Below are 19,877 nucleotides of genomic sequence, written 5' to 3' on the forward strand. Positions count from 1 at the left end.
AGTGTGCAGAGGGGCATGAGATATCAGGAAGTGACACAGAGAGGTAATGGGAAATTTTGTGGGAGATGGGCAAAGAAAGGAGTGTGGAACTGTCTTAATTGTTCAACTGGGCCAAAGTCCCAGACAATACAAAGAATTTGAAAAGCTTGCCTCTGTTCCCAGCAGTCCCTGCAACTGACTTCAAACTGTGTCCATTGGACAGTTGGAGTCAAACCTTCTGTCCCCCTCAGCCCCCAGCAAATATCCCACTTTTCTGAAAAAGTTTCTCCCAAGTTGGGCTTGGTGATTTTTCTGAACTGAATGGAGTGTTAGTTCGGCCCTCTGATAGGTGTACTTCCAGGACCCCTGAGACACTGGAAATTGATAGATTTGTTGCTTGTTATTCACATTCCTCTGGTACCAACTGCAGTGTGGGCCATTAGCTTCATCTGAAATAACTCTACATAGGCCGGTATTCCATTACCAAGTCATCCTTTAATTACACATGGCGAGTCCTTGACACTGATCCAGCTCCCTCAGAGCTAGCTCTCAGAGTGAACAGAACCTCTGACACTCCTGTCTATATCTGACAACTAGGGCTCCCTGATTGGCCCAGATCACAGCCCCAAGAAGGGAACTCATATTCTGTGAGGTTCACCTGGCTGACTTCATTGCAATCACTACACCATCTCTGCTGAATCTCCACAGCAATTATTTGATGCAGCTGCATCCCCATATAGCAGTGGTAAATATTACTCTCTCAAGCACATAATAACAGAACAATGTGGGAGACACTTAAATAAATTACACACTTTCTAATCCTTCCAAAATGCATTATGTACGCTGTTGAAACTAAAGGTCGTCTGAAAAATAAATGAAAAGATTTATGTTGAAGGTTTGAATTTGGAAATTATTTAGTAATGAGCTGATAATTGCATTGCTGCTCTTTCTGAGCAGGTTCATCATTCAAAGCCTGGAACCAGATAAACAATGCTGCCAGAAACTCAGCAACTGTGATTAGATTTACCGACTGGAAGACCCTCAAATTCTGCGACCAAAAACACCACTGTGTTAACAAGACAACGAGATTTTCAGTCAGAGTAAAGCATATATGATGGAGATAACACCTGTTCGTGACTTTACAATTCTGGTACACAATCAAATGGAGAAACTGAAACGAAGAACTTCGCCAAACATTTCCTTCGGGATTAATGAAAGCGTTGTGAGTGAGCTGTGGGGGTTGGAGGGAAACTCACAAAGTTTATCTACGATGAAAATCTATTGGAGTCTGGCTGTTGGGAAGGTCAAACAATTTTCAGTGCTGACTTGGACTTTGCTGAAGATGCAGCAGAAACCAAATGATCGCTCAAGAGAGCTGTGACCGGGGTACACATTGGAGGAAAGAGTGTAAGGGAAACTCAGGATGAGGTTGAAGTATTTGGGGAATTGATATTGTGGTCTATTGGGTTCCCTTTAGAAGATTACACATTGCATAGAGGACCAACTACTTCTTGATAGGGCCTAAACATCACATCAAGAGACGAAAGTTCATTGGGAGTTCAGGTGATAAGAAAAATTAACCCTAAACTTCTGGTCAGTTGCAAAACACTTCAGCAAAGAATTTCCTGACCTGACACTACTGCCCATTTCGTCTGATCTCAAGAAAAGAAAGGTGTGGATTATGTTTGATCTGGGTTGGGGGTCAGAGCAGGGTAACAGTGGGTGAGAATTGGGAGTAGAAAGTGAGGTCTGCAGATGCTGGAGATCAAAGTTGAAACTTTATTGCTGGAACAGCACAGCAGGTCAGGCAGCATCCAGGGAACAGGAGATTCGACGTTTCGGGCACAGGCCCTTCTTCAGGAATGAGCAGAGAGTGTTCAGCAGGAGAAGATAAAAGGTAGGGAGGAGGGACTTGGAGGAGGGGAGTTGGAAATGTGATAGGTAGAAAGAGGTCAAGGTGAGGGTGATAGGTCGGAGTAGGGTGGAGGCGGAGAGGAGTTGGGAGTAGTCATTATTGAAGTTACTTATGGAGTTATTACCCACAAGATGTTACACCAGATGTTAATCTGTTCAAGCATTCCCTGGTCAACTGTTAAAGTCATTTGCACTTAACCAGCCCCAACTCTAGTTTGGGTTCAGGGAAGTTTATGCTCACTGGTAATTCCCACATTCCTACAAGGATCTGACTCATATTTTCTTTCTTGTATATGCCTGAATTTCTGAGGATTTTAGCCATCACCTTTCTATGACACTGTTTCTTTACAAGATGTTTAGTGAAGTGAAAATAGTTTAAAAGCAGGAGATGGAATGCAAATAAAATCATTCACAATACAAAGTGAAAAGTAACAACTTTGAAAATATTTTTTCTAACCTTTCAATCTAAACACGATGAAGTTTGCAGCAACGCAGATGTTGGCAAAGTAGTAGTGATAAGCATAGTTGTAGACTTCAAGATGATTGAAAACTGAAGTAGGCAGACAGATATCAAAATGGAAAATAATGCAGGTAAGTGCGAAGAGTTGCATTTCCGAGAGAGTGCACTGTCGATGATTGAATTCTGAAAAGTTTGAGGAAACCTCAACTGTGTAGCTGCATCCAAAAATCCTTAACAAGTGACAGGAGACAATACTTCAAAAGCCTGTAATGTGTGGACACATAAATTAACAAATAAATTATAAAAGCATATAGATTATATTTGAACTTCACAAATCATTGGTTGAATCTCAGCTAGAGTGTTATCGACAAATCCAGCACCAGGTAAATAGTGCGGTGAAGAAGGCATATGGCGTACTGGCTTTTATTGGTAGAGGAATTGAGTTCCGGAGTACTGAGGTCATGTTGCAGTTGTATAAGACTCTGGTGCGGCCACATCTGGAGTATTGTGTGCAGTTTTGGTCACCATACTATAGGAAGGATGTGGAGGCACTGGAACGGGTGCAGAGGAGGTTTACCAGGATGTTGCCTGGTATGGTAGAAAGATCGTATGAGGAAAGGCTGAGGCACTTGGGGTTGTTTTCATTGGAGAAAAGAAGGTTTAGGGGTGACTTGATAGAGGTGTATAAGATGATTCGGGGTTTAGATAGGGTCGATAGTGAGAATCTTTTTCCTCGTATGGAGTCAGCTATTACAAGGGGGCATAGCTTTAAATTAAGGGGTGGTAGGTATAGGACAGATGTTAGGGGTAGATTCTTTACTCAGCGAGTCGTGAGTTCATGGAATGCCCTGCCAGTAGCAGTGGTGGACTCTCCCTCATTATGGGCATTTAAGCGGGCATTGGATAGGCATATGGAGGATAGTGGGCTAGTGTAGGTTAGGTGGGCTTGGATCGGCGCAACATCGAGGGCCGAAGAGCCTGTACTGCGCTGTATTCTTCTATGTTCTATGTTCTATGTTCACACTATAGGGAGCTCACCACATTACAGGAAAGATTTGGAGTGGGTGCAAAAGTGGTTTATCAGGATGTTGCCCTGGATTGAAATATATTAGTTATAAGGAGAGGCTGGATAAATTTGAATTGATTTTGCTACAGTGTTGGAGGCTGAGGTACAATCTGAGAGATGTGCATAAAATTGAGAAGCATGGGTACGGAGGATGATCAGTGTGTTTTCCCAGGGTGGAATTGTCAAATATTAGGGGCATGGGTTTAAGATGAGAGGGGAAAGGCTTAAAGGAAATGTACAAGGAAAGTATTGTTACCCAGAAAGTGGTAGGTGCCAGGGGAGATATTAGAGGTAGAAACAATAACATTGTTTTAGAGACATTTAGATAAACAGGCAGAGAATAGAGAGCAATGGGTCATGTGAAGGCAGATGTGTAGTTTAGAATGGTTAACACAGCCATGGTGGACCGAAGGGTCTGACCCTGTGCTATACTGTTCTATGTTCACACTCCAAGAAGGTTTTAAAGGCATCAGAAAGATTGTAGAGGATATTTAATTTATTAAGATGAGTGACTTTGTGAGAAGTTGGAAAATTTAGGACTATTGTCCATGGACCATAATGTCAAGAAGTCAAATACAGCTTTTAAGAAAGCAAGGTTTTCACGAGCTAAATGCAGAAAAAAAGAAATTCCCTCATGACTGGTTAATTCATTGAAGGTCATAGATTTAAAATCATTGTAAAAAAACAAATTATAGGGAAGATAATTGGAGGGAGGCAAATGTTGTGCTTTCTGTTCAAGAAAGGGAATAGTGAAATCCCTGGGAATTACAGACCAGTCGGTCATATGTCTGTGGTATGGAAGATATGGGAAAGGATTCTGAGAGATAGGATTTATGATTATTTGGAAAAACATGTAGTTTGATTAAAGATAATCAACATGGCTTTGCGAGGGGCAGGCTATGCCCCACAAGCCCTATTAAGTTATTTGAGAATGTGACGAGACAAGTTGATGAAGATCAAGCAGTGGATGTGGTGAATATGGATTTCAGTAAGGTTCTCCACAGTAGGCTCGTTTAGAAAGTTAGAAAGTATGGGATACAGGGAAATGTGGCTGTCTGGATACAGAATTGGCTGGCTGAAAGAACACAGTGAGTGGTAGTGGATCGAAAATTTTCCGCCTGGAGGTCGGTGACCAGTGGTGTCCCAGAGGGATCGGTTCTTGGGCCTCTGCTCTTTGTGGTTTTCAATAAATGACTTGGATGAAGAAGTGGAAGCATGGGTTAGTAAGTTTACCAATGAAACAAAGGTCAGTGATGTTGTAGATAGTGTCGATGGCTGCTGCAGGCTACAGCAGGATGGAGAGCTGGGCTGACAAGTGGCAGATGGAGTTCAACCTTGATAAATGTGAAGTAATTCATTTTGGAAAGTGAAATTGGAATGTTGAATATGGGTTAAAGACAAGATTCTTGGTGGTGTGGGGTAACAGTGGGATCTTAGAATCCACGTACATATATCCCTCAAAGATGCCACTCAAGATGACAGGATTATTAAGAAGGTGTATGGTGTTTTGGCTTTTATTAACAAGGGATTGAGTTTAAGAGCTGCAAGGTTTTGCTGCAGCTCTATAAAACCCTGGTTAGACCACACTTGGAATATTGTGCCCAACTCTGGTTGCCTCATTATTATGAAGGATGTAGATGCTTTAGAGTGGGTACAGAGGAGATTTACCAGGATGCTGCCTGGATTGGAGGACATGTCTTATGAAGAGAGGTTGAATGAGCTAGGGTTTTATACACTGGAGAGAAAAAGGAAGAGGGTGACTCGATAGAGGTGTACATGATGAGAGGCATGGATAGATAGCCAGAGACCTTTCCCCAGGGCAGAATTGGCTATCACAAGGGTCATAATTTAAAGGTGATTGGAGGAAGGTGTAGAGGAGACGCCGAGGTCGGTTCTTTATACAGAGAGTGGTGGGTGCGTGGAATGCATTGCCAGCGGTCAGATACATTAGGGACATTTTTAGCGAATGCTGGACAAGCACATGGATGGCACTAAATTGAGGGGTGTGTAGGTTAGATTGATCTTAGATTAAGATAAATGTTTGGCACAATATTGCGAGCCAAAGGGTCTGAAATGTGCTGTACTGTTCTATGTTCTATGATTATCTTTCCCACTGAGAATGTCACTAAGGTCTGGAATATTGAGGTGGTGGTAGAAATTGATTGAAAAGTAAATTTTAAAAAGGAGTTGGGTAAGTACTGGAGTTTATAGGGTTACAAACAAAAACACACAGATGTGGTTCCAAGCACATCTTCAAATATCCTTCAAATAAGCAAGCACAGACACAATGTGTTAAATGGTCTTCTGAGTCTTGATTTCTATAATCTTGTGTAATCATTAGTATTTCCAATGTTTAGATGCAGCTGAAACTCAGCAATAACATTAAGGCACGGTAGCTCAGTGGTTAATACTGCTGCCTAATAGCTCTAGGGAACCAAGTTCGATTCCACCCTCGGGAGACTTTCTGCGTGGAGTTGCACATTCTCCCCGTGTCTGCGTGGACTTCCTCTGGGTGCTCTGGTTTCCTCCCACAGTCCAAAGATAAGGAGGTGAGATGGATTGACCATGCTAAATTGGCCTTAGTGTGCAGGCTAGCTGGAGCAACCATGGGCGATGCAAAGTTATAGGATAGAGGGTGGATCTGGGTGGGATGCTCTTAGGAAGATTGGTATGGACTTGACAGGCTGAATGGCCTGCTTCCACACTGTAGGGATTCTATGAACAGAACGGTCACAGGCTGAGACTCCATATCATGTTCAGAATCTAAATTTTCAACTTGCATTCAACCATCTTCTGCCCATTCTAATGGCAAACTAACTTAACATAAATAATCTACTCATAACTTGAACACTTGCTTTGTCCTGGCATTTGGATTTATGGGTGAAATGGTGGCAGAGCTTTTAAAATTCAACCTCATCCAATATAATGGAGGAGGAATATTGTTCCATTAATCCAAGAATTTATAAGAAACCTGAGGATATTTAATAGAGATGCAGGGATTAATTGGATATTCTCTGAAAATATATATTGGCATTTTTAACCTGTATTTAATTGAAGTAGATGAATGGTGCCAATTTTACGCATTATCATGATTTCTGTGTGCATTTTGAACTCTAATTTTAACACCAGTGACCCATAGACCGCATGAATGAATGAAACAAAAATCGATGTTGCTTACCTAAAACAAAACACTCACAGATGGTAATTGGTACAAATGCCAGCTCTTCAACTCTGTTAGAGATTAAAAAAAACTGCAGATGCTGGAATCCAAAGTCGACAGGCAGGAGGCTGGAAGAACACAGCAAGCCAGGCAGCATCAGGAGGTAAAGAAGTCAATATTTCATGTGTAACCCTTCTTCAGGACTGGGGATGGGTGTAAGGGAAACTGCAAATAAAGGCGGTGGGGGGAGCAGGGTGGCGGGATGGGGACAGGTAAACACAGGTAGAGGGTGCAACCTGATTGGTCGATGGGAGCAACCAGGTCTAACCCATTACCTGTGCTCACCTATCCCTATCTCACCATCCCATTCCTCTCCCCACCTTTTACCCTCCTCCATTGCCCCACCCCCTTTTATCTGTAGCTCCCCTTACACCCACCCCCAGTCCTGAAGAAGGGTTACACCCGAATTGTTGACTTCTCCACCTCTTGATGCTGCCTGGCTCGCTGTGTTCTTCCAGCTTCCTGCTCTTCAGCTATGACAGTGACATCATACAGACAGCCTGGGACAGCCCTCTCTGACACACTTCCCCCTCTTACAGGGGAGGTGCATACTCCGAAACAATAGGAATGAAGCAGAAGGAAAGAGAGGCCTACCAGCCTGATCTAAACCACCAGTGGGAAAGAGTGAATTTGCCTTTATTTGGGAGAGTCATTCCAGAGATTGGGCTCATCAGTGGGCCTAAAGCATTGACACTCAACACTGCTTCTCTCATTCCACAAGTTCTAACTTCTAACCTGATGGTAATAAACCACATACTTTTTAATCCCTCTCTCCCCTCATCACGACTCACCCCTTGTAACTACTTTTCTTCTAGATACTGAAGAATTGCAAGCTTCCCAGTCAGACTAGATTGGGTTGGGATATATGGTCGGCATGGACGGGTTGGACCGAAGGGTCTGTTCCCATGCTGTACATCTCTATGACTCTATGACTCTGACAACGAAGATGCATCACTCCATTTCACAGTTACATATGCTGGTATTTTATGCAATTCTATAAGATTGAAACAGAATCTGCAGGTGATGAATTACCAAACATGCCCTACAACCAGGTTAAGGGGAAAGGAATGGATAGTGCAGGTACCAATTCACCAAGGTAACACGAGAGGACGTTACGAGAGGATACAAACTGGAGGGTGTTGGCATCAAATCAATGCTGCACTCTAATGCTGAGAACCTCCAGTTCTACATCCTGCTGGCAGTTTCGTTTTGAGGATGCTATCACTTCTATAAATGGATGGCAGAACCTGTGCAATGTAGGTAATGGTGAGAAATTTCAGAGAACATGGTGAGAATCTTCATTATTGAGAAAAAAAGTCTTAGGTATTCTCCTAAAGATTTCAACAGCTGGATGAGAATTCACTAATAAGCGGGAAGGCATTTTGTTTCTTGTATTTGCATCTTAGTAACAGCTAATATCACCTCTTGTGTGTAGTTCACTGTTCTTCCAAACCTATACCCCACCCTATACCCTCCTCCATCTGTGCCACCCCCATCTGCACCTCCCTCTACAACCCACCCCCCCCCCCCCCCCGCCCCCCCTCCAAGTGCTGAAGAAGGATTACACCCAAAGCATTGACTTCTTCACCTCCTGATGCTTCCTGGTATGCTGTGTTCTTCCAGCCTCCTTCTCTTCAGCTATGACAGGGACATCATACAGCTGGGACGGGACTGCCCTCGCTGGCACACTTCCCCCTCTTACAGGGGAGGTTGGCAAATGAAAGTGAACAGGGAAGCCCAGAGAAGCAACTGGCAAGTTTCATTTGCCAGACAACCACTTTCAAGTTGGAAAGTGGCACGTCAGCACTTGGGGGGGGTGGGGGGGGGAGGTCATCACACAGTCCCCTGTCCCCTGCAGCACTCCCACTAGGTCACATGTGTGGAGGGACACACCCATTTCGTGCAACTACGCAGGATGCAGCTCAGGTCTCTTAGTTTGCTTTCCTAGTGCTCACTCACTTGGCACGTGCTTAGAAAAGCTCGACATCTCTGGCTTGCCTTGCTTCTTAGAAAACCAGGCAGCTGGTCATGGTAGCCATCACTGAACACTCAAGGGATGAACATGTTGCTGTGTGACACTGTGCTACACCATGGTGTCATCTACATCATTTACCAGCATCTTCTGCAGTGAACAGACTGAATGGGACATGGTGGCCAGTTGGTTGAAGCCAAAGGACACTATTTCCTAGCCCAGTCAAGGGGACTTTGGGTCAGTCAGTGGGTGCTTCCATATTCAGTCAAAGCCACAGTGGGATCTCAGGCCAGGGATTTGGAGGTTTCTGCAGTAGGTGTCCAGGATGGGTTGTTGAAGGGTGGGAAGAGTTCATGGTTGTATCAGGAAGGATGGGGTTTTCAGCCATCAGACTAGAAAGGAGACTGGATAATGACTATGAAGAGGGCAACTCTAAACACAAGGGTGGGCTCTAATTGGGTGTTGTTGCAGCGGGCTTTTGCAAATTACCACAGCACTCGCAGAAAGAAAGGAACAGAGTGAGATGAAAATGACTGGAAGGACTGACTGTGCTAATGCAGGTAAAAACAATGACTGCAGATGCTGGAAACCAGATCCTGGATTAGAGTGGTGCTGGAAAAGCACAGCAGTTCAGGCAGCATCCGAGGAGCAGGAAAATCGATGTTTTGGGCAAAAGCCCTTCATCAGGAATACAGGGAAGTGCTAATGCAGGGGCAAGAGAGGTGTTGAGGCATCCTGAGTGAGTGATAGGAAGTGTGGACACTGAGAAGGCTGAATAGTTTGGGAAGATGAGATAGGCACAAGCTGATGGGTGTACGTACTGCATGCAATAGTGAGGGGTAACATCATTGCCTTTGCACACACCTCCCACCAAGTTACAGGGAGTAAAGCAGCAGAGACAAGATGGTGTCAGTTTCCTTCACAGAGTACAGATGGTCATTGACCTTTTTTTGACATTGATGAATACTCCTTCCCATCAAACACAAACTACTGACCTAGGTGACTATCTCAATCCAAGCTGGCAATGTCTATTGCCATGGCCTCCTTTGGTAGTCCAGAGGATAGTTGAAACTTTATTGCTGGAACAGCACAGCAGGTCAGGCAGCATCCAGGGAACAGGAGATTTGACGTTTCGGGCACAGGCCCTTCTTCAGGAATTCTTCATTCCTGAAGAAGGGCCTGTGCCCGAAACGTCGAATCTCCTGTTCCCTGGATGCTGCCTGACCTGCTGTGCTGTTCCAGCAATAAAGTTTCAACTTTGATATCCAGCATCTGCAGACCTCACTTTCTAGTCCAGAGGATAGTTCTCTTCTGCCCAAGCCCTGGCCAGCAACACCTCTGTATCCTTGGCCATGACCCAACACGCCAACTTCCCTTTCTCCAACATCTCCTCTATAATGACCGGCAGACTTCAAATAGCAGTTTCCAGGTTGCAGCACTTGAACTGGAGCACTGCTGAGGTTTAAATGGAGCACCTATGGCATCCACACCAGAAGGTGCTAGCAGCGGCAAGCAATTCCTCCCTTACAAACGAGAAGGGAGCGAGGGAGCACGGAGGCATAATGATGAGGAAAATCTGCCATGGCCCATGAATGGACGCTCTGTACAACTTCCTGAAAGTAGCATGTAACTGTCCAGGGGGACTGCTGCACTTCCCCTGGGCAGTGTACACACTCAATGGGAATGGTACCATGGAAACTAGACAGGCATTGTAGTATGCATTTAAAAAAATGCAGTCCAATCAGACTCTAACTTAAACAAATATCAGTCCTACCACTCCTCCAGTGTTCCATTTATAACTCTGGTTCACAAACAGAACTGAAAGTCTTTGGGTTTCTTTAGTTCATGTTTTTTCTTTATTGCAAACAAACTTCCCTTTTATTAGACTTTATAAATCTTGCAAATTAGGCCAGCCTTGTAATATAACAATATAATAATGATCGAGAATACTTTTGTTGAGAAACAAATACTTTTTTTGAATATATAATTCCATATTATCTATGTCATTTGCACTCAAAAGTAAAGTAGAGCTCCCCAAGAAGGCCATAAAGCAGGTTTGCAAAGATTGGCTTTGTTGTTAAAACAGCATTTGTTACTTTCTTCTGCAGTATTCAATATTTACGCAGCCTCTCTAACTGAAATGGTAATCTCCTAATTTTCCGGTGATCTATGGTAATCTCTCCAGTGTACGCTGCCTTCTGAATAAATTGAAAATCTGCAGTGCTGCTTTCATGTTGAAAGGTCTGCGATACGTCACAAAAAAAACAAAAGATTCATGAAATAAGATAATAGAAAATCTGAAGCAGATAGCGGGAGCCAAAGCAGATAATGAACCAAAGCAAATAAATTCTGCTCTGATCAGTATTCAGGCAATGCAAGAAATGAGACTTGCATAGACCCTGATTAGGAAATGTTTGAATCTTGGATACCTGTGCATGCAGAATTTTAAATCGGTTACCTCTGAACAATCATAGTGCTTCATATAGATTGACCCCAAAATCCCTTTGTACTTTGACAAAGTTGCTGTATTATTCATACTGTGTCATTTTGTTGAGACATTTATTTCATTCTGATTCTCTTAAGATAGTTGTCCCAGTAACCTGACTACAAATGATTTTTTTTTTATTGAACATGCTACTGTTGATTAGACTTTTGCATAACTACAGACAAATTTAACAAAAACATTAACAAAACATTAACGTGTATTCAACCTGTGTTGTGGTCCATATACACTTGACAAAAATCTCTGCTTAAGTAAAAATTCCAAGACTTCGGGAACAGCTTTGATATCACATCGAATGCAAGAATTTCTAAGTTCATAAGTTGTAGGAGCAGAATTAAGCTATTCGGCCCATCGAGTCTGCTCTGCCATTCGATCATGGCTGATATACTCCTCACCCCTGCCTTCTCTCCATACCCCTTCAACCCATGACCAATTAAAAATCTGTCTACCTCCTCCTTAAATTTACTCACTGCCCCAGCCTCCACCACACTTTGAGGGAGCAAATTTCACAGATTCTCAACCCTTTAGGAGAAGTAGTTTCCCCTCAACTCTGTTTTAAATTTGCTACCCTTCAGCCTGAGACTATGACCTCTTGTCCCAGAATGCCCCACAAGAGGAAGCATCCACTCCATGTCTGTTTTATCCACACCTTTCATCATCTTGAATATCTCAATTTGATCTCCCGTCATTCTTCTAAATTCCAGAGAGTGTAGGCCTAGCCTGTTCAATCTCTCCTCATATGACAAACCCCTCATCTCTGGGATCAATCTAGTGAGCCTCCTCTGAACTGCCTCCAATGCCACTACATCTTTCCTCAAATAAGGGGACCAAAACTGCACACAATATTCCAGGTAGGGTCTCACCAATGCCTTGTACAGTTGCAACAAGACTTTCTTGCCTGTACATTCTATTCCTTTAGCGATAAAAGCCAACATTCCATTTGCTTTCTTTATTAACTGCTGTACCTGCATGCTAGTTTTCTGTGACTCATGACTGAGTACACCTAGATCCCTCTGCACTGGAGCATGCCGAAGTCTCGCTGATTAAATAACAGGTCAACTTTGCATTTTTTCAACCGAAATGCATGACCTCACACTTATCCATGTTAAGCTCCATTTCCATTTGGCCCACTCTCCTATCCTATCTATATACATTTGTAAGGTCCTTATTTCATCATGCCTATTTCTGTGTCACCGCAAATTTGGCTATCAAGCTTTCTATCCCTATATCCAAGAGATGAATTATGACTCTTATTTGTCATGATGTTCTTGGTATCCACAGCATTCAGCGAATATTATTTCTCACTGTCTACACTGCAGCAACCTTTTGCAGAGGGCACATTTATTTTGTTATTACATCCAATAGTGAAGTCTTCAAAAGAAAATCTTAAAATCACTGGTTGAAAGCACTTTATCCAAATTGCTTGAAACGTTTGGGGCTTGGAGTTACTAATGGATGAACCTTAACATTTCATATGCACATGGGCCATTTTATTTATAGATCATGAATACTAAACATTCAGGCTGTAGGTAAAATAGCAACAAATGAAGTTTAAAGAACACTTTAAGCATTTGCTATCATCATCAAAATAATTCCAAAGCTTTAACTTTTCCAGAAAGGTCAATTTCATTTTGTGGAATTGCTAATGTATTTGCAAGGTCTCTGTGGTTGGTTAATTGGGAATAGGGAAATAGAGGAGGCAAAATTGCCTTATGCTTACAAGCAGATCCACGGGCATAATATGCAATTAGCCCATGGCTGTTCACAATGCTGGGAGAAGCAGGATAAATTTGTGTTACTTCACATGATTGTTGCCTGCAACCAGTGCTATAAACCAACCCAAGCTGAAAGTGGGGCAGGCTGAAGCAAACCTTTTTTGCCTAAAACAACACAAAGTTGTCCCTCAACATCCAATCTTCTTCAATGGTCTTCCTCCAGAAATGCTAAGTTGTGGTTGACATCTTATACGAACATTACAGAATGCAGAAGGCTGATGAAAGACATGATGAAATTTATGAATTTAGACTGGAATGTTCATTTTCTGCTGCTTTTTGTAAGGACAATGTGAAGGTCAGAAGGGCAAAGATCATGAATAGGGTCCGATATGGTTCCAATTATTTTATTTATGAACATAGACAACTCCTCTCTATGCCACAACCATTCTTGCTTCACTCACGCTCGGACTTACTTTCTCCCCTGCTTTCCCCTGACCCCCCCCCCCACCCAATGCCCACAGTGTGGGCTGGTTCACCAGAGCAGTGGTGTCTGAGACTGCTAGGAGGTCCTCAGTCTCAGGCAGGAAGGGTTCACTTGGTGTGGGCTTGAGTAACAGCTGGCTGAAGAACGAGGTGGTCTCAGCCAGAGATGATGGGCTGCATCAGGCTTCTGAGGGCTGCTCAGTCATTACTGGTTTCCCACTGGACATGGCTACGCATTCAGATCTTGTGTTGATGACCCTTCAATCCCGGTTTCACCAACTGATGTCATCAAGTCCAATATCATCAGTGACCCTGCCCGCTAGCCTTCGATTAACCAACTGAGACCCATCACTGTATGAATGGAACTCGGAGCAGAATACCTTTGTCACATGTCTTGGCTCAGCCTCTGACCCAGCATGCTCAGGAACAAATGCAGACCCTCTGTAATTCTGATCAGTATTTCAGATGGTGCAGTGAAGAAGTTTGTCCAGTACCACATTAGAGAAGGAGTTATCTGTAAACATCAAGCTACATCTGTAGTGACATTCCCACTCATTTCCCACTAGTTGTCAGATGTAAAGCCGTTGCTTTTTCTGCCTGCTACCTCAGCCATACGTTTAGAATTTCTCTTCATCTTTCTTCCACCTGCATGCCACGTTACTTGGGAAATTTTCAGCTAATGGGATAAGATATCCGTTAAGGCTCCCTAAAATGTGACTGTTTCTCTTCCCATCTGTGATCGCCCCCTATAGAGATCAAGCATATTGGGTTTGGTCACTGCCTTTTGCGCAGCAACATTTGACTGCTATACCCCCCAGAAAGTGAATCATGAACCCTGCAACATTTTCAACAATTATTTGAATATTCATTGATTCAAGATGGGTGAGGGTTCTGCTGATGTAGAGGCAGTGAACCTCATCTGTGGGTCAGAAGACCTGTGTTCAATTCCTGCCTGTTCCAGAGATGTTGTGTGGTGTGTCTGAACTGATTGATTGACACATATTCAAAAGACAAGGTGAGACAATCTCAATGTTGACATACCTTATCCTTGGCAACTTACTCAGCAATCCTGTCCACTTCCACTCCACAACTCCGGTTACTAGTTCCCAGCTCTCAATCCCACCCTAACCTTGTTTTTTATCACCCAAATCCTGCCCTTCCCAAACCTCGGCTCTAGACAATGATGAGACTAGAATGCAGAATGGCATTTGTGTGGTGTGAGTGAGGGGGGGCGGTAAGCATTGAATGGGAGGAGTTGCAGGTGGCATTGGAAGGGGAGTGGGCACTCCCATGGAAGTGTCCTTTTGAGCGATAGATCCTCAGACCATAAGATGTATGAGCAGAAGTGGACCATCTAACCTATCAAATTTGTTCTGCCATTCAATGAGAATTGACAATCGTCAGCTCTACTTTCCTGCCTATTCCCCATAACTCTCAATTCTCTTACTGATTAAAATCTGTTTACCTCAGCCTTAAATGGATCTTATGTCCCAGCCTCAAATTCCCCCTTAACGAATTCCACAACTTCACTATCCTCAGAGAAGAAATCCATCCTCATCTGTTTTAAATGTACAACCCCTTATTCGGAGATTATGCTCTTTGGTCATGGAGTATTCCCCAGGAGAGAGTGACTTCTTTGCATCGATCCTTCAAGACCCCTAAGAGTTGTACGTTTCAATATGGTAGCCCGTTTGGTACAGGTACTCTCGCAATGTTGCTGGGGAGTCAACTCCAGGAATTTGACCCCATGACACTAAAGGATTGGTAACACTAAGTCAGGATGGCAAGTGGCTTGGAGGGAAACTTACAGATGGTAGTGGGTTTGGAAGACATTGATGAAGGAAGCTTGGTGGATTTGTGCAGTGCATCTTGTAGATAGTGCACTGCTGGTATTGAAGGAGTAGATGTCTGTGGATTTGATACCAATCAAGCACATTGCTTTGTCGTGCATGGTGTCAAACCTCTTGAGAGTTGCAGCTGCACTCATCCAGGCATGCGGTGAGTATTCCATCACACTCCTAACTTGTGCCTTCTAAATAGTGGACAAGCTATGGTGAGTCCAGAAGGGAGTTACTCAATGCAGGATTCCTAGCTTCTTCCAAACATCTGCTCTTGGTTTCATCCTGATGGCCAGCTTTGCAAGTTTAATGAGGCAAGTTGAGCCAGGGCTCTTAACAAACACTAATCCTTATGAATTGGAAACTCTCCACTCCCTGACAGGAGTCTTCCCATGCTCCTTGTAAAAAGTGTGAAAGATGGGTAAGGGCTCTTCTGATGCAGTGGTGGTGTCCCAATCTGTGAGTTTACTTCCGGCCTGTTCCAGAGATGTTATTTGGTGCATCTGAACAGAACATATCCAAAAGCTAAGGTGAAACAATGTCAATGTTGACATATCTTGTCCATGGTTAAAGAGAAACGTGGGTACTGTAATCTAGGGCTAGAACAGTGAATTAACTATTAGTGAGGTCAAAGAAGCATGGTTATGGATGCATGTATGAGAGTTCATTCAGAGATTGAGGGAGACTGGGAGAGCGATTAACTCATGGGAGGAGGCAGAAAGCAGTGTTATTAGAACATAGAACATTGAACAATATAGCGCAGAACAAGCCCTTCAGCCCTCGATGTTGCGCCGATTTGTGAACTAATCTGAGTCCATCCCCCTACACTATCCCATCATCATCCATGTATTTTCCAAGTGCTGATTAAATACCCCTAATGTGGCTGAGTTAACTACATTGGCAGGCAGGGCATTCCACGCCCTTACCACTCTCTGAGTAAAGAACCTGCCTCTGACATTTGTCTTAAATCTATCACCCCTCAATTTGCAGCTATGCCCCCTCGTACAGGCTGATGTCATCATCCTAGGAAAAAGACTCTCACTGTCCACCCTATCTAATCCTCTGATCATCTTGTATGTCTCTATCAAATCCCCTCTTAGCCTTCTTCTTTCCAAGGAGAACAGACCCAAGTCTCTTAGCTTTTCCTCATAAGACCTTCCCTGCAGACCACACAACATCCTGGTAAATCTCTTCTGCACCTTTTCCAATGCTTCCATATCCTTCCTGTAATGGGGTGACCAGAACTGTACATAATATTCCAAGTGTGGCTGCACTAGCGTTTTCTATAGTTGCAACATGACATTAAGTCTCTGGAACTTAACCCCACTAACAATAAAACCTAACACACCTTCTTAACAGCACTATCAACTTGAGTGACAACTTTCAGGGATCTATGTACATGGACACCAAGATCCCCCTGCACATCCACACTACCAAGAATCTTTTCATTGACTTCGTATTCTGTCTTCCTGTTATTCTTCCTAAAGTGAATGACCTCACATTTATCTGCATTAAACTCCATTTGCCACCTTTCAGCCCAATTTAGCAGTTTATCCAAGTCCCCCTGCAACCTGCAACATTTTTCCATGCTGTCCATCACTCCACCAACTTTAGTGTCATCTGCAAACTTACTAATCCATCGACCTAAGCCTGCATCCAAGTCATTTGTAAAAAAATGACAAACAGCAGTGGTCTCAAAACAGATCTTTGTGGCACACTACCAGTGACCGGACTCCAGGCTGAATATTTTCCATCAACCACCACTCGCTGCCTTCTTAAAGAAAGCCAGTTTCTAATCCAAACTTCAATTCCATGCCGCCACATTTTCTCTAATAGCCTACCATGTGGAACCTTATCAAAGGCTTTACTGAAGTCCATGTATACCACGTCAATTGCCCTAACCTCATCTACATGCTTGGTCACCTTCTCAAAAAAGCTTAATGAGGTTTGTGAGACATGACCTGCCCTTGATGAAACCATGTTGACTATCTGCAATCAAATTGTTACTTGCGAGATGATTATAAACCCTGACTCTTACAATCCTTTCCAAAACTTTTCCGACAACAGAAGTAAGGCTCACTGGTCTATAATTACCTGGGTCACCTCTACTGCCCTTCTTGAACAAGGGCACAACATTTGCAATCCTCCAGTCCTCTGATATTAAACCTGTAGACAATGATAACTCAAAGAACAAAGCCAAAAGCTCCATCACTTCCTCCCTAGCTTCCCAGAGAATCCTTGGATAAATCCTATCCAGACCCAGGGGACTTATCTACTTTCACTCCTTCTAAAATTGATAACATTTTCAAGTGGTGTTGAGCCAGTTTGCTGGATACAAGGATTTTAAAGTGAGAGGGCAATACAAACAAGGTGAGGAACTCAAAAGTGGAGTAAGAACTGGAGGATTGGGGGAACTGATGTGTTTCTATAAGTTATATTTTTATCCTGTTCAAGTAGTGCTGGAGCTGAAACATGATTAATGGGGAAGAGAGATTTTTAACACTGCCATGACGCCAAATGCAATCATTCAAATAATCACAAGAGTGGCCAAGGGCTTTGTTAATAAATGAACAGAAGGACATTCTGAAGGTAAATGCAAGGGGGGAAACACAAGAGCAGGCTCATTTGTTCAGTTCATTGTGCTGAACCCCAAAACTGAACGTTGTTATGTATTAGAGGCAACTTGGTTTTGGAAGCATAAAAAAAAGCATCAATAAGGTCATTAAAAATCCTGGACTTTAGAAATGGTCAGACAGATTAAATAATTCCACATCTAAATGAACTCAGCGTTAGGAAGCTGAAGCAGGTGACCTTCACGTAGCGAGGGAGCTTAAGACAAGAGTCTTTTCTCTGGGGTGGGGGAGGGGGGGGGGGGCAGAACTAGAGGGCATAGGTTTAGGGTGAGAGGGGAAAGATATAAAAGAGACCTAAGAGGCAATGTTTTCATGCAGAGGGTGGTAAGTGTTTAGAATGAGCTGCCAGAGGAAGTGGTGGAGGCTGATACAATTGCAACATTTAAAAGGTATTTGGATGGGTATATGAATAGGAAGGGTTTGGAGGGATATGGGCCAAGTGTTGGCAGGTGGGACTAGATTGGGTTGGGATATCTGGTCGGCATGGACGAGTTGGACCGAAGGGTCTGTTTCTGTGCTGTACATCTCTATGACTCTATGACTCTAAGAGAACGGAATAAACCAGTCCTAACTTCATTAGAAATTTTGCTGACTCAGGCAGATCATCAAAAAAGGGGGCTTCATTTTGAAGATCAATGTTAATTAATGTGAAAACACAAATAACTCAATTGACCTGTTGACACAGACGTGAATTGTTCAGAGTGCAGCCTTGATTGGAATGCTGGGAAGTTACCTGTGAGATTTCTTCAGAAGACCTTCTGAGCTGGTGAACTGCAAAGTACAGGTAATTTTTGGAAATGTAGTGATCATACCAGAGGGGAATTATTTTTTAATTCACTCATGTGACATGGGTATTGCTAGCTGACCAGCATTGCTGTCCCTTGTATGTGAGTCAGGTTAGTGTGCATGCATCATTCATAGCATACTCATTTCTTGTTCTGGATAAGTTGAGTCAAGTCAGAGTTCAGCAGCAAAAGCCTGTGGTGAGTGAAAAAGCAGCTGTAGAGTAGAGAGGACTATCAGAAAGTAGGAGTGAGATTGGAGGATAAAGCATCCAGCAAAAGCAGTGCAGCCTGCACTTTAGTTGAGAAGCTCAGTTGAGGATATAAAAGATTAGATTAGATTAGATTAGATACAGTGTGGAAACAGGCCCTTCGGCCCAACAAGTCCACACCGACCCGCCGAAGCGCAACCCACCCATACCCCTACATTTACCCCTTTAACCTAACACTACAGGCAATTTAGCCTGGCCAATTCACCTGACCCGCACATCTTTGGACTGTGGGAGGAAACCGGAGCACCCGGAGGAAACCCACGCAGACAATGTGCAAACTCCACACAGTCAGTCGCCTGAGTCGGGAATTGAACCCGGGTCTCTGGCGCTGTGAGGCAGCAGTGCTAACCACTGTGCCACCGTGCCGCCCACTAAGATGTTGTACAATGCCGTAGCCAAAACCTAATTGAGGGGTCTCCATGAAATTACATTCCTCAGAATACATGGAAAACTGGAGAAAATGAAGTCAATTCCTGACAGCTGGAACATTTTGACTCGGAAAGTAAATTAACACTTTCTGGAGAGGGGAAGTCAAATGAGAAGAGTGACGATATTATTTTCCAACAGATTTATTTGGAAGCACTAGCTCCTTCATCAGGTGGTAGTGGAGTATAGACCTCACAACCACCTGATGAAGGGGCAGGTGCTTCCAAATAAACCTGTTGGACTATAACCAAGTGTTGTGTGATTTTTAACTTTGTACACCCCAGTCCAACACTGGCACCTCCAAATCATCGATATTATTTTTAGATGCTTCAATGCACGGGATAGGTATTAGACCATTTAATAATATTTGTTTCACTGTTACTTGCATTGCAAAATTCATTAACATTAAATTATGGAATCTCGTGATATAATTTCATTTTTGTGTTCAAAAACCTCTTCAAACACCAATGGTCTTTACACATAAAAAACACTATATAAGTCAAACAGGCAGACAACTAGCAATCCGCATTCATGAACACCAGCTAGCCACTAAACACCACAACCCTAGTAGCCATACACACAGATGACAAGGACCACAAATTCGACTGGGACAA

At 43.3% G+C, this 19,877-nt stretch overlaps 1 long non-coding RNA gene across 1 annotated transcript in view; it reads right to left on the reverse strand.

The window, feature by feature from the left end:
* Positions 1-2,537: 2,537 nt before the first annotated feature.
* The window catches only part of LOC148150518 (uncharacterized), a 158,024-nt gene continuing 140,684 nt past the window's right edge, over positions 2,538-19,877 (reverse strand). Inside the window, exon 3 of the long non-coding RNA XR_015751774.1 lies at positions 2,538-2,617. This is a non-coding gene — a long non-coding RNA (uncharacterized LOC148150518). The remainder of the gene's footprint in view (positions 2,618-19,877) is intronic.

This window comes from Chiloscyllium plagiosum, unplaced genomic scaffold (genome assembly GCF_037043375.1).
Source record: "Chiloscyllium plagiosum isolate Xiang-an unplaced genomic scaffold, Cpla_swu_hap1 HiC_scaffold_3, whole genome shotgun sequence".
In the NCBI taxonomy this organism is placed as follows: Eukaryota; Metazoa; Chordata; class Chondrichthyes; order Orectolobiformes; family Hemiscylliidae; genus Chiloscyllium; species Chiloscyllium plagiosum.